The following is a 14,893-nucleotide window of genomic DNA, read 5'->3' as shown; positions in this document are numbered from 1 at the left end:
AAATATATTACCAGCAATAAACAACAGGTCACTGTATAATCGTAAAAGGGTCAATTAAGAGCAATCTTAAATGTTCATGTATCTGTTAATAGCTTCAAAGTACATGAAGCAAAAATTGATAGAACTGAAAAGAGAAAGAGGCAAATTCACAATTATAGTCTGATATTTCAACACGCTCAACATCAGCAAGGGCATAGTAGACTTGGCCGCCACTATTCTTCTCAAGGATCTATGGAACACTTACCAAAAAAGACTATGTTCTGGGTCAAAAATAAATCTTAATAAAAGGAAGAAGTCAAGAGGCCTGAAGTCATAATAGTGTGTTCCCTGACCACAAAGCAATCAAATCAGAAATCAAGCACAAAAATATCTCTGGAAAATACTCAACTATTTGTGAACTACAGAACACATCGAAATATCCCCTGGGTCAAAGAAGTAATGAAAAAAGAAAAAAAAATTAGAAAGGATTCTGAACTGAATGAAAATGAAAACATAGTAGAATTTGTAGAGTCCTGCTTTAGTAGCACTCACATGAAGACTGATAGCACTGAATGTATACATTAAAAAGGAAGAGGGAAGTGCGGTGCTCCTTGCTGCCTTTATGGCTCCTCCCCCAGCTTCCCAAGGCACCCTGCCCTGCCCCGCCCCACCCTGGCAGTGGCTGGAGAGCAGGTGCTTTGTTCACAGCGCACAGCAGGCACTTGGGTGGGTGGGGGCGGGGTCCGCCAATGCCGGGAATTGAAGGTGGGGGAGTAGCTGTAGGAGGAGACCCCCCCTAGACTGAGGTGGGCATGGGTCGGGTCCCGGGTTCTGCTGGAGCGGGAGGCGGCGGCGGTGGCAGAGGCATGGTCCTTCTGGAAGGGAGAGCCCAATGCCTCTGCACCTGTCTCCCCTCCCTTCCTCTCCGCCCCTGCCATGGGTTTTGTGTTCTAGCTCCCCATCTTTTTCTCACTACCTACATCATCACCCTTCTTCCGACTTCGCTTCCCAGCTTCTTGCGACCCTTTCTCTCACTTAAGCCTCAGTTACTCAGGCTCTTTTCACCCTAGTCTTGCCGGAGACTTCATATGCCAGCAGTCTCTTTCATGGGATGTCCCCATCCTTCCCCTCTCCCCACATCCTATTCTGGGCTGATGGCAGCCAGAAATCCTTCCTATTGCATTTACCGGCAGTTTCCACCTGGCCCTGAAGCTTGGCACAGATCAAGTCCACCACACCCACGCTGAGAAGGACCCCTAGGAGAACCACTTGTCCCATGGTGGTATTGGGCAATGTGTTCTCGATTTTCCTCTGGTTGCTTATTTTAGTCTGAGTATTTGTTACTCTCCACCGCTATACTTTACAAACATATGTTTTGGTTGCAAGACAAGGAGTTAGAAATGAGCCAGAGACCATTCACAGGTAAGGAGAAGATTTAGACATTTAGGATTCAAGGAAGTAAGGAGAAACAGAATGTTAAGAAGGTTAGATTCCTGAAAGTATTTTGATATCTTTTGTGATCTGAGGAAGTGGAGATTACTGAGCCTAAACAGATTGACATTTTGGGAGAAAATTTCATGGTGCTTGATTCGCTCTTGGAGTAACGTGAACACAAGTTCTCAAACCTGCATATTCTCTCAGTTGGAACCAGCTGTATATCTGAATGTTCACTTTCATCAGAACTAGTATAAGAGAAAGAATGGGAGTCTGCTTCAACGAAAATGACTACCTCCGGGACCGGAAAAGGGTTATTCTGTTTCCTAATAGTGTATATGACCATTTTCGTGGGAACAGATCAGGATTTTTACAGTTTACTTGGAGTATCCAGGACTGCAAACAGTAGAGAGATAAGACAAGCTTTCACGAAGTTGGCATTGAAGCTACATCCTGATAAAAAAAAAACAAAAAACAAAAAAAACAAACAAACAAAAAAAAACGAATAACCCAGGGCGCCTGGGTGGCTCAGTCAGTTGAGCGTCCAACTTCCGCTTGATCGGGTCATGATCTCACAGGTCGTGGGTTAGAGCCCCGCGTCGGGCTCTGTGCTGATGGCTCGGAGCCAGGGGCCTGCTTTGGATTCTGTGTCTCCCACTCTCTCTGCCCCTAACCCACTTGCATTCCGTCTCTGTCTCTCTCAATAGTAAATAAACAGTAAATACATAAATAAATAAATAAATAAATAAATAACCAACCAACCTACCAACCAAATTAATAATCCTAACGTATTTTCAAAAATAAATAGAGCATATGAAGTACTCAAAGATGAAGATCTGTGGGAAAAGCATGACAAATACAGAGAGAAGGGACTTGCAGATGATCCAGAAGGTGGCCCGTATGAAAGCTGGGATTATGATCGTTATGATTTTGGTATTTATGATGATGATCTTGAAAGCATGACATTGAATAGAAGAGAAGTGGATGCTGCTGTTCATTGTGGAGAACTGTGGTTTGTGAACTTTTACTCCCCAGGATGTTCACACTGCCATGAATTAGCTCCCACATGGAGAGACTGTGCTAAAGAAGTAGATGGATTACTTTGAATTGGTGCTGTTAACTGTGGTGATGATAGAATGCTTTGCCGAATGAAAGGAGTCAACGGATCTCCCAGCCTCTTCCTTTTTAGGTCTGGAACGGCCACGGTGAAATATCACGAGCACAGATCAAAGGAAAGTTTGGTGAGTTTCGCCATGCAGCACGTTAGAAACCCAGTGATGGAATTATGGACAGGAAATTGTGTTCACTCCATAGAAACTGCTTTTGCTGCTGGTATTGGCCAGCTGATCACTTTTTGTTGCAAAGGAGGAGATGTTTAACTTCATAGACACGACTCAGGCTCAGGGACATGTTGGATGGTCTGGTTAATGTAGGATGGATGGACTGTGCCACCCAGGACAAACTTTGTAAAAGTCTGGATATTATCACAAGTACTACTGCCTATTTTCCTCTGACACCACATTAAATACCAGAGAGAAAGGCAGCATTTTGTTCCTTAATTCATTGGATGCTCGAGAAATATATTTGGAAATCATGCATAGTCTTCCAGATTTTGAGCTACTTTTGGCAAATACACTAACGGATCGATTGGCTCATCATCTGTGGCTCTTATCGTTTAGTTTCGGAAAACATGAAAATCCAAATGATCCTGAGTTGAGGGAACTAAAAACTCTACTCAAATTGATCAATTCAAGTTGGCAAGGCTGACTGTCCCTCTGCACCAGACATCTGTAGTAATCTCTCTGTATTTCAGCCATGTCTAGCAGTATTTAAAGGACAAGGAACCAAAGAATATGAAATTCATCATGGAAAGAAGATTCTATATGATATACTAGCCTTTGCCAAAGAAAGTGGTAATTCTCATGTTGCCACACTTGGACCTCAAAATGTTCCCGCCGATGACAGGAACCGTGGCTTGTTAATTTGTTTGTGCCATGTTGTCCACCATGTCAAGCTTTATTGCCAGAGTTACAAAAAGAATCAAAGCATCTGCGTGGTCAGCTTAAGTTTGGTACACTAGATGGTACGGTTCACGAGAGACCCTGTAACACGTATAACATTCAGGCGGATCCAACAACAACAGTGGTATTCAACCAATTTAAGGTTCATGAATAAGAAGGACATCACTCTGCTGAACAGATCTTGGAATTCATAGAGGATCTTAGGAACCTTCAGCGACCTCCCTGACACCCACCACTTTCAATGAACTAGCTAAACAAAGAAACCATGATGAAGTCTGGATGGTTGACTTCTACTCCCATGGTGTCATCCATGTCAAGTCCTAATGCCAGAATGGAAAAGAATGGCCCGGACACTAACTGGATAGTTACTGTGGGCAGTATAGACTGCCAAAAGTATCATTCTTTTTGTGCCCAAGAAAATGTTCAGAGATACCCTGAGATAAGATCCCCCCCCAAAACCAAATAAAGCTTTTCAGTATCACAGTTACAATGGCTAGAAGAGAGATTTGGGGCACGGGATTTCGACCTCAAGCATCCACAAATCTATTGACTCAGACTTTCGATGAAAAAGTTATACAAGGGAAAAATCACCGGGTGATTGAATGCTATGCTCCTTGGTGTGGACCTTGCCAAAATTTTGCTCCAGAGTTTAAGCTCTTGGCTAAGACGATGAAAGGAAAAGCGAAAGCTGGAAAAATAGACTGTCAGGCTTCGGTTCAGACATGCCAGAAAGCTGGCATCAGAGCCTATCCGACTGTTAAATGTTTTCCCTATGAAAAAGCAAAGAGAAACATTTGGGGAGAGCAAATAGATGCCAGAGATGCAAAAGCAATTGCTGTCTTACTAAATGAAAAATTGAAAAATCTCCACACTCATGGAGAGAGAGATGAGGATGAAGTTTAATGATGTGAAGAGAAAAGGAATTCTAACCCATGACATCAGAGGAACATCTTTGTAGGATGTTGCTACATTCTGGGTCACAGTAAAGGAACATTATCTCGGAATTGTAATTGCACCGTCTGAATTCTGTACAACATTGGTATAAATGAAGGGTCTGCAAGCTTTTTCTGTAAAAGGCCAAACTGTAAATATTTTAACCTTTGTAGACCATATACTTTTGTCACATAGTACTTTGTTTTTGCTTTGTGTACAACCCTTTACAAAATCTAAAACTTTTCTTACCTCAGGGCCATACACAAACAAGCCAAACAACATTCTGTCCACAGGCCATAGATTGCTGACCCCTGGAAATGATACTAAAACTGCCTGGCTCAACCAGGAGCCTGCTCTGTCAAGTACATACATGTCTAGGGTCTATTCCTTAAAGTTTTGTGGCTGGCCTGAAAGGAAATAATTTGGTATTTATTTACCTGTCTGAAAAATTGTGTGAAATGGATTGTGGCCATAGTGTAATTAAAACACACACACACACACACACACACACACACACACACACACAATGTGGCAAGCAGATAGCCTATTTTCATGGTGTATTATAGTAAAGAGATTTTCTTCTTTTTTCTTTCTAAAGGTTGAAGAACTGATTTTAATTTTTCACAATTGAGAAAAATTTTGGTAAAATAATGCCAATAGATTTCTACAGTATCTAGAAGAAGAAGAAGAAGAAGAAGAAGAAGAGAAGAAGAAGAAGAAGAATGAGGAGGGAAGGAGGGGGAGCAGAAGAAGAGGAGGAGGAGGAGGAGGAGCATAGAGGAGGCGCAAGAAGACAGAGGAGGAGGAGGAAGGAGGAAGAGGAGGGAAGGAGGACAGGGAGATGGAGAGGGAAAGGGAGAAGAACAAGAAGAAGAAGAAGAAGAAGAAGAAGAAGAACAACAACAACAACAACAAGGAGAAAGAGGAGGGAAGGAGGAGCAGAAGAAGAGGAGTAGGAGGAGGAAACAGGAGGCGGATGAAAACAGAAGAGGAAGAGGAAGGAGGAAGAGGAGGGAAGGAGGACAGGGAGATGGAGAGGGAAAGGGAGAAGAAGAAGAGGAAGAAGAGGAAGAAGAAGAAGGAGAAGAAGAAGAAGAAGAAGAAGAAGAAGAAGAAGAATTAGAAGAAAGAGGAAGGGGAAGAGGAGAGAAGGAGGAGAGGGAGAGGGAGACATAGCGGGAAAGAGAGAAGAAGAAGAAGAAGAAGAAGAAGAAGAAGAAGAAGAAGAAAAAGGAGGAGGGGGAGAAGGAAGAAGGAGAGGAGGAAGGAGAGGAAAAAGAAGAGGAAGAAGAGGATGAGGAAGAAGAAAGGTCTGAAATTTATGACATTGGGTTCCACCTTTTGAAACTAGAAAAGGAAAACAAATTAAACACAAACCAAGCAGAAGAAAGGAACTAATAAAACTCAAAGACATAAATCACATGAAAGAAAGCAGAAAAACGATAGAGAATAATCAATGAAACCAAATGCTTTCAGGAGGTGAAAAAAGGGATCAATTTCTACCAAGACTTATCCCAAAATGAAGAGAAACAAGGGAAGTATTAACAATATATCAGAGATTAGTAATGTAACCAACAATACTGGAGATTCACAGATACTAAAAAATAACAAAGTACTATTATGAACTTTATATAATTAATTTGACAACTCAGATGCAGTGGGTAAATCCCGTGAAAGGCAGAAATGATCGAAGCTCAATCAAGAATAAAGGGTGCCTGGCTGGCTCAGTTGATAGAGCATGTGACTCTTGATCTCTGGATTGTGAGTTCAAGCCCCATGTTGGGTGTAAAGATTACTGAAATGAAATGAAATGAAATGAAGTGAAATGAAATAAAGTGAAATGAAGTGAAATGAAATAAAGTGAACTTAAATAAAATAAAAAAATAAAATAAAGGAAAAAAAGAACCGATAAGCTAACTAACGCTATATGTAAAAAAGAAACTAAACTCTTAGATAAAGATCTTTCCACAGGAAACAATTCCAGGGCCAAGTGGCTACACTAGTAAATTCATCCAACATTTTAGGAAGAAATGTTATCTTTCTACACAAAGTCTCTCCCAAAAATGGAGAGGAGAAATATTTCTCACCTCATTCTATAAGGCTAGCATTACCTGAAACCAAAACTAGACAAAGATACTATAAGAAATAAAATTCTGTCATAAGCATGGGAGTACAATTTCTGAAGAAACCATCCACAAATAAAGTCTAACACTACATTAAAGAGGGGTGTGTCAACATGACAGAGAAGTAGGGGGACCTGAAATTACCACATCCTTCAAACACAGCAGTGAGGCAAGAAGATGTGGAAATCTAGGAATCCGGGCTACAGAGTGACATAAACATCTCCAGGGGCCGCCCATGGGGACAACTTGCCAGGTCATGGAGATTTTTAATCTATTCTTTCTGCACCTCTTCTGTATCTCCTTCTTATTTTCCTTTCTCTCTCTCTCTCTCTCTCTCTCTCTCTCTCTCTCTCTCTCTCCCCTGCCTGGATTACGTTGTATAGTTTCTCTGATTCTCTGCCTGGTCAATTTTTTGTCTTCTTTTCTTTTCCTTTGCCCCTGTCATTTCTCCCTTTGTTTGAGATAAGGCATCTTCCATCACCCCCCCCCCCAGTGTTTAAATTCTTTTCCAAGGTTACATTATGAACAAATCTAAGCACACCTGCTGGAATGGCCAACCCACCAATATGAGTAGGGAAATAAAGCAACCAGAGTCACAACAGAGAGCATGAAACACACTCCAAAGATACCTGTTGAAGGGCCAGGCCCTGGATAGTATACGACCCCTTTTTAAAATAGTAGTGCTGACAGGTGCAGGACACATGACAACTAGGAAAACACATAAAGTATCGAACACTGAGGAAATGGAAGAATTCTCCTCAAAAGAAACTCCAGGAAGAAATGAGAGCTAGAGAATTGCTCAAAACAGATATAAACAATATATCGGTTCAAGAATTTAGAATAATAGGTGTAAGATTAACAGCTGAGCTTACAAAAAAGCATAGAAGTCAGCAGAGAATCTATTGCTGCAGGGATCAAGGAACTAAGAAATAGTCACAGCAATTAAGAAATACTGTAAATAAGATGCAAAATAAACTAGATGCAGTAACAGCAAAGAAGGAGGAAACAGAGGGGAGAATAAGTGACATAGAAGATGAAATTATGGAAAATGACGAAGCCAAGAAAAAGGGTGATAAGAAAATATTAGACCATGAGGGGAGTATTAGAAAACTAAGTGATTTGATGAAATGTAATATTTATCCGGATCATAAGAGTTCCAGCATAAGAGAGAGAGACAGAGAAAAGGGCAGATGGTTTACTTGAACAAATTATAGGTGAGAACTTCCCTAATCTGGAGAAGGAAGCAGACATCCAAATCCAGCAGGCACAGACAACTCCCTTCAGATTCAACAAGAATAGGTCATCTCCACAGCATATCATAGTGAAAGTGGCAAGTTACAAAGAGAAAAGAGAATTCTGAAAGCAGCAAGGGACAAACGGGCCTTAACCTACAAGGGTAGACACATATGGGTACTAGCAGACCTGCCTGCTGAAACTTGACAGGCCAGGAGGTGATGGTAGGAAAAAGTCCATGTGCTGAATAGGAGAATATGCAGCTAAGAATACTTTCTCCAGCAAGGATGTCATTCAGAATAGAAGGAGAGATAGGCTTTCCCAGAAAACCAAAAACTACAAGAGCTCATGACCACTAAACCAGCCCTGCAGGAGATCCTAAGGAGACTCTGTGAGTGGAATGTTGTCAAGGCTACAAAGGACCAGAAACATCACCACAAGCATGAAAGCTCCAGACAACACAATGACATGAAATCCATATCTTTAAATAATCACTCTGAATGTGAAGGGACTAAATGCCCTTATCAAAACACATAGCGTATCTGAATGGATTAAAAAAAAAAAACAAAATCCATCTATATGCTGTCTACAAGAGACTTATTTGAGACAGGAGGACACCATTAGATTGAAGGTTAGGGGATAGAGTACCATGTATTATGCTACTGGAAGTCAAAAGAAAGCTGGGGTAGCCATACTTAGATCAGACAAATGAGATTTTAAACTAAAGTCTCTAACAAGAGATGGCGAAGGGCATTATAACATAATTAAGGGATCTATCCATCAAGAAGAGCTACCAGTTGTAAATGTTGGTGCCCCCAACTTGAGAGTCCCCAAATATATACATTGATTAATCATAAACATAAGCAATCATATTGATAATCATATGGAAAATGTAGGTGACTTTAATACTCCCTAACAACAATGGACAGATCACCTAGGCACAAAATCGGTAAAGAAACAAAGGCCCTGAATGATACGCTGGACCAGATGGATTTGACAGATCTATTCTGAACTTTTCATCCAACAGCAGCAGAATACACATTCGTCTCAAGTGCACGTGGAACATTCTCCAAAACAGATCACACAGAGGGTAACAAAACAGCCCTCCATAAATATAAAAGAACAGAGATCATACCATGCGTATTTTCAGATCACAACACTATGAAACTTGAAATCAAACAAAAGAAAAAGTTTGGGAAGCCTCTAAATGCATGGAGGTTAAAGAACATCCTACTGGAGAAAGAATGGGTCAACCAGACGATGAAAGAAAAAATTAAAAAACATACATGCAGGCAAATGAAAATGAAAACATGACAGTCCGACCCCTTCGGGATTCAGCAAAGGGAGCCCTAAAAGGAAAACACATCTCCATCCTGGCCTTTCTCAAGAAATAAGAACAATCTGAAATACAAAATGGAACCTCACACCTAAAGAAACTAGAAAAAGAACAGCAAAGAAACCCTACAGCCATTAGAAGAAATAATAAAGATTAGAGCAGAAATAAACACTACAGAATCCAAAAGAAAAACCCCAAAAAACAAACAAACAAAAAAAATAGTAGAACAGATCAATGAATCTAAGAGCTGTTTTTTTTTAAAGAATAAATAAACTTGATAACCCCCTAGCCAGCTTTCTCAAAAAGAAAAGAGAATCCAAATAGATAAAATCACGAATGAAAAAGGAGAGGTCACAATCAACACCACAGAAATACAATTATTAGAGCATACCAGGAAAATGTATATGCCAACAAACTGGACAACCTGGAGGAAATGGACACATACCTAGACAACTACACATTACCCAAACTGAAATGGGAAGAAATAGAAAATTTGAACAGACCCGTAACCAGCGAAGAAATTCAATCAGTTATCAAAAATCTCCCAACAAATATGAGTCCTGGGCCAGAAGTCTGCCCACGGGAACTCTACAAGAAATTTAAAGCAAAGTTAATACCGATTCTTTTCCAGCTGTTGAACAAAGAAATGGAAGAAAAGCTTCCGGACTCTTTCTATGAGGCTAGCATTACCTTGATTCCCAACACAGATAGAGACCCCACTAAAAAGGAGAATGACAGGCCAATATTCCTGATGAACATGGATGCCAAAATTCTTAACAAGATACTAGAAAATCCAATTCAGCAGTATATGAAAGAATTCTTCACCATGATCAAGTGGGATTCATCCCTGGGCTACAGGGCTGGTTCAATATTCGCAAATCAATCAAAATGATACATCACCTTAATAGAAGAAAGGATACGATCATTCATATGATCCTGTCAATAAATACAGAAAAACATTTGACAAAATACAGCATTCTTTGTTAATAAGAAACCCTCAAGAAAGTTGGGATACAAGGAACAAACCTTAACATACTAAAAACCATATATGAGAAGCCTGCTGCGAATATCCTCAATGGGGAGAAACAGAGAACTTCCCCCCTACCCTGCCGGCCGAAGATAAGGAACACAAAAGGGACGTACACTCTCACCAGTGTTGTTGAACATAGTGGTGGAAGGCCTAGCCTCAGAAATCATACAACAAAATGAAATAAAACACATCTAAATTGGCAAAGAAGAAGTTAAACTTGCACTTTTCGCAGATGGCATGATACTCTACATGGAAAACCTGAAAGACTCCACCAAAAAGCTGCTCCAACTGATACATGAATTCAGCAAAGTCCCAGGATACAAAATCAACACACAGAAATTGATTGCACTTCTATATGCCAATAATGAAGTGACAGAAAGAGAAATCAAGAAACCGAGCTCATTTACAATTACACCAAAACCATAAAATACCTAGGAATCAATCTAACCAAAGCTATAAGAGATTTTTATCCTGAAAACTATAGAAAACATATCAAATAAATTAAAGAAGACACAAAGAAATAGAAAAACATTCCATGCTCATGGACTGGAAGAAGAAATATTGTGAAAATGTCGATAACGACCCAAAGCAATCTACACATTCAGTGCAATCCCAATCAACGTTGCACCGGCATTCTTCTCAGAGCTACAACAAACAATCCTACAATTTGTATGGAACCACAAAAGATCCCAGATAGCCAAAATAATGTTGAAAAAGAAAACCAAAGCTGGAGGCATCACAATCCCAGACGTTAGCCTCTACTACAAAGCTGCGATCATCAAGGGAGTATACTATTGGCACAAAAAGAGACACAAAGGCGAATGGAATAGAATAGAGAATCCAGAAATGGACCCACAAATGTATGGCCAACTAAACCTTGGCAAAGCAGGAAAGAGTATCCAATGGAAAAAGATAGGCTCTTTAGCAAACGGTGCTGGGAGGTCTTGGCAGCAACATGCGGAAGAATGAAACAGGACCAGATTCTTACACCGTGAATAAACTCAAAATGGATGAAAGACCTCAATTGATAGAGGAAACCATCAAAACCCTGGAGAAGAACACAGGCCACAACCTCTTTGACTTTGGCTACAGCAAATTCTACTCAATACATCTCTGAAGGCAAGGGACATAAAAGCAAAATTGGACTATTGGGACCTCATCAAAGTAGAAAGCTTCTGCACTTCAAAGGAAAAAATCCACAAAATTAAAAGGCACCAACGGAATGGGAGAAGATATCTGCACATGACATATCAGATAAAGGATTAGTACCCATACTCTAGAAAGAATTGGCCAAACTCAACACCGGAAAAACAAATAATCCAGGGAAGAAATGGGCAGAAGACATGAATAGACACTTCCAAAGAAGACATCCAGATGGCCAACAGGCACATGAAAGGATGTGGAACGTCGCTCATCATCAGGGAAATACAAATCAAAACCACATTGAGATACCACCTCACACCGGTCAGGGTAGAAAAAATTAACAACACAGGAAACAGCAGACATTGGTAAGGATGTGCAGAAATGGGAACTCTCTTGCACTGTCGGTGGGAATGCATGGGTGGTGCCACTGCTCTGGAAAACAGAGTGGAGGTTCCTCAAAAAATTAAAAATAAAATTACCCAACAACCCAGCAATTGCACTACTAGGCATATATCCAAGGGACACAGGAGTGCTGATTCATAGGGGCACATGTACGCCAAGATTTATACTATCAATCACCAAATTATGGAAAGAACACAAATGTCCATCAACTGATGAATGGGAAAAGAAGATGTGGTTTATATATACAATGGATATTACTTGGCAATGAGAAAGAATGAAATCGTGCCACATGCAACAACATGGATGGAACTGGAGGGTAGTATGTGAAGTGAAATAAGTCAGTCAGAGAAAAACAGATATCGTATGTTTTCACTCATATGTGGATTTTGAGAAACTGAACAGAAGAACATGGGGGAATAGAAGGGGAAAAATAGTTTCAAACAGAGAGGGAGGCAAACCATAAGAAACTCTTAAATACAGAGAACAAACTGAAGGTTCATGGAGGGGTGGGGGAAAGAGGAGAATAGGTGATGGGAATTGAGGAGGGCACTTGTTGGGATGAGCACTGAGTGTGGTATGTAAGTAATGAATCATGGGAATATACTCCCAAAGCCAAGAGCACGATGTATACACTGTACGTTAGCTAACTTGACAATAAATTATATTTCATTAATTAATTAATTAAACTACAGCCATGTGTGTTTGTGGGGGGTGGAATGTAACAATGCACTAAGGGATAATTTGTTATTACCAAATGGGGTTTATCCCAGAAATGCAGAGTTGGTTTAAGATTCAAAAACCGTATCTATCTCCGTAGATAAAATATGTTCCTTGTCAAAATTCAACATCCGTTCCAGATAAAAACTTTCGGCAATCCTGGAATACAAGGGAGCTTCAATATGATTTAAAACAAAACAAAACAAAACAAGTCATGATAACTCTATAGCTAACGTTATAAATAATGGTGAAAAACTGAATGCATTTCCTATAAGACCAGGAAGAAGACAGGAATGACATTCATTGAATGACTTCTGTTCAGCACTATACTAGCAGTTCTAGCCAATGCAATCAAACAAGATAAAGCAACAAAGGACATCCAGATAGAAAATGAAGTGAAACTGTCTCTACTAGAAAGGACATGGTCACAAAATAGAAGTTGGCAAACTCCAGCCCATGGGCCACGTTACTTGTTTTGGTAAATTAAATTTTATCAAAATACAGCCATTTCCATTAATTTATGCAGTATCTATTGGCTGCTCTTATAGTACAATGGCAAAGCTGATTAGTTGTGACAGAGAATGAATTGGCTACAAGTCTACAATATTTACCATTATTAGTAAAATAGTAGTTGAAAATGAATTCTTATGACCTTTGCTTATGTAGAAAATCTGACAGCATTAAGAAAAATGCTACTAGAATTAATAAATGAATTAATCATGGCACATGGATGACTCAGTCGGTTGAGTGTCTGTCTCTTGATTTCAGCTCAGGCTATGATCCCAGAGTCATGGGATGGAGCCCGATGTCAGGCTCGCACTGAGCATGGGGACTGCTTAAGATTCTCTCTCTCTCTCTCTCTCTCTCTCTCTCTCTCTCTGCCCCTCTCCCCTGCTCATGTATTCTCTATAATATTAAATATATCTATACATATAAATTTATCAAGGTTGGAGGATACACAATCATTACACAAAAATCAACTGTATTTCTATATATTAGCTATAAAGAATCAAAAATTAAAATTTCAGGGCATCTGGGTGGCTCAGCTGGTTACGCACTGGGCTCAGGCTCAGGTCATGATCTCACCATTGGTGATTTCAAGCCCCACGTCGGGCTCTGTACTGATAGCTTGGAGCCTGGAGCCTGCTTCAGATTCTGTCTACCTCTCTCTCCGCCCCTCCCCAACTCATGCTCTGTCTCTCTCAAGAGTAAGCATTAAAAAAATTAAATTTAAGATGTATTATTTACAACTGCACTGAAAATAAAAAATAATCACGGTTAATATCATAAAAGACAGAAAGACCTATACTTTAAACACTACAAAATGTTACTGAGAAAATTTTAAAAGACCTATATCAAGGGAGAGATATATACTCTGTTCAGCGGTTGAAAGATTCAATATTGTCAAGAAGCCAATTCTCCCCAAATAAATCTGTAGATTCAACATAATCTAAACTTAAATCCCAGAAGACCACCAGAGTTGTTTGTTTGTTTGTTTGTTTGTTTTAAGAAACAGACAAACTGATTCTAAAATTCACGTGGAAATGCAAAGGATCCAGAGTAGCGGAAGAACACTGAAAAGAACACAGCAAGATGACAAACACTACCTGATTTCAAAAATCCTTATAAACTGGCAGTGATTAAATCAGCATAATATTGGTACAAAGATGGACAAAGAGATCAATGAGAAAGAATAGCGCCCATACATAAACCCACACATATGTGGCCAACTGATTATGACAAAGGAGCAATGGCATAAAGTGGAGAAAACACAGCCTTTTCAATAAATGGTGCTGGAACAACTAGATATCCATATGCAAAAGAATGAACTTGTATCCATACTCTGTATCACAAATAAAAAAGAATATAAAATGGGTCATAGATCTAAATGCAAGACCTAAAACTATAAAACTTCTAAAAGAAAGCATGAGATAAAAGCTTTGTGACCTTGTGCTATGCAAATATTTCTTAGATATGAAAACCAAAAGCAACAATCATACAAGAACAAACGAATGTGTAAACTGGACTTCACCAAAAAGAAAAACTGCTCTTCAAAAACACTGTTGAGAGAAGGAAAAGTCACAGAGTGGGAGAAGAAAAACCTTGCAAAAAAAAAAGAGAAGTGAGAAAGGAACTGTATCTAGCTCTTTCCACCATCTTTCTGTGCCACCTTCATGATGCATGTGAATGTCGTGGCAGATGCTCCCCAAAGCATAACAATACTGAAGAGAGAAGCACACTCCAGGTTCTTACTAGGCCATGCTCCAAAGACATTGTCCACTTTCTAACTGTGATGATGAAGCATGGTTACACTGGTGAATTTAAAATCATTGATGATCACAGAGTTGGGAAAATTGTTGTGAAACTCACAGGCAGGTTAAGCAAGCATGGAGTGACTGGCCCCAGAATTGATGGACAATGCAAAGATCTAGAAAAATGGCAGAATAATCTGCTCAGTTTGGTTTCATTCTACTGACCACCTCAGCTACAGTCATAGACCATGAAGAAGGAAGATGAAAACACACAGAAGGAGAAATCCTGG

General features: G+C 39.8%; 1 protein-coding gene and 1 pseudogene across 1 annotated transcript in view; one reads left to right on the top strand and one right to left on the bottom strand.

The window, feature by feature from the left end:
• LOC124509895 (ankyrin repeat domain-containing protein 26-like) overlaps nucleotides 1-14,893 on the bottom strand; it is a 238,257-nt gene that overhangs the window by 56,253 nt on the left and 167,111 nt on the right.
• On the top strand, nucleotides 1,679-4,337 carry LOC124510333 (dnaJ homolog subfamily C member 10-like; annotated as a pseudogene).

The sequence above is a fragment of the Lynx rufus genome, unplaced genomic scaffold, assembly GCF_022079265.1.
Source record: "Lynx rufus isolate CCGP_SWC_20201006 ecotype Redwood Valley unplaced genomic scaffold, mLynRuf1.p SCAF_15, whole genome shotgun sequence".
NCBI classification, from domain to species: domain Eukaryota; kingdom Metazoa; phylum Chordata; class Mammalia; order Carnivora; family Felidae; genus Lynx; species Lynx rufus.
This window is presented reverse-complemented; position numbering and strand designations above follow the sequence as displayed.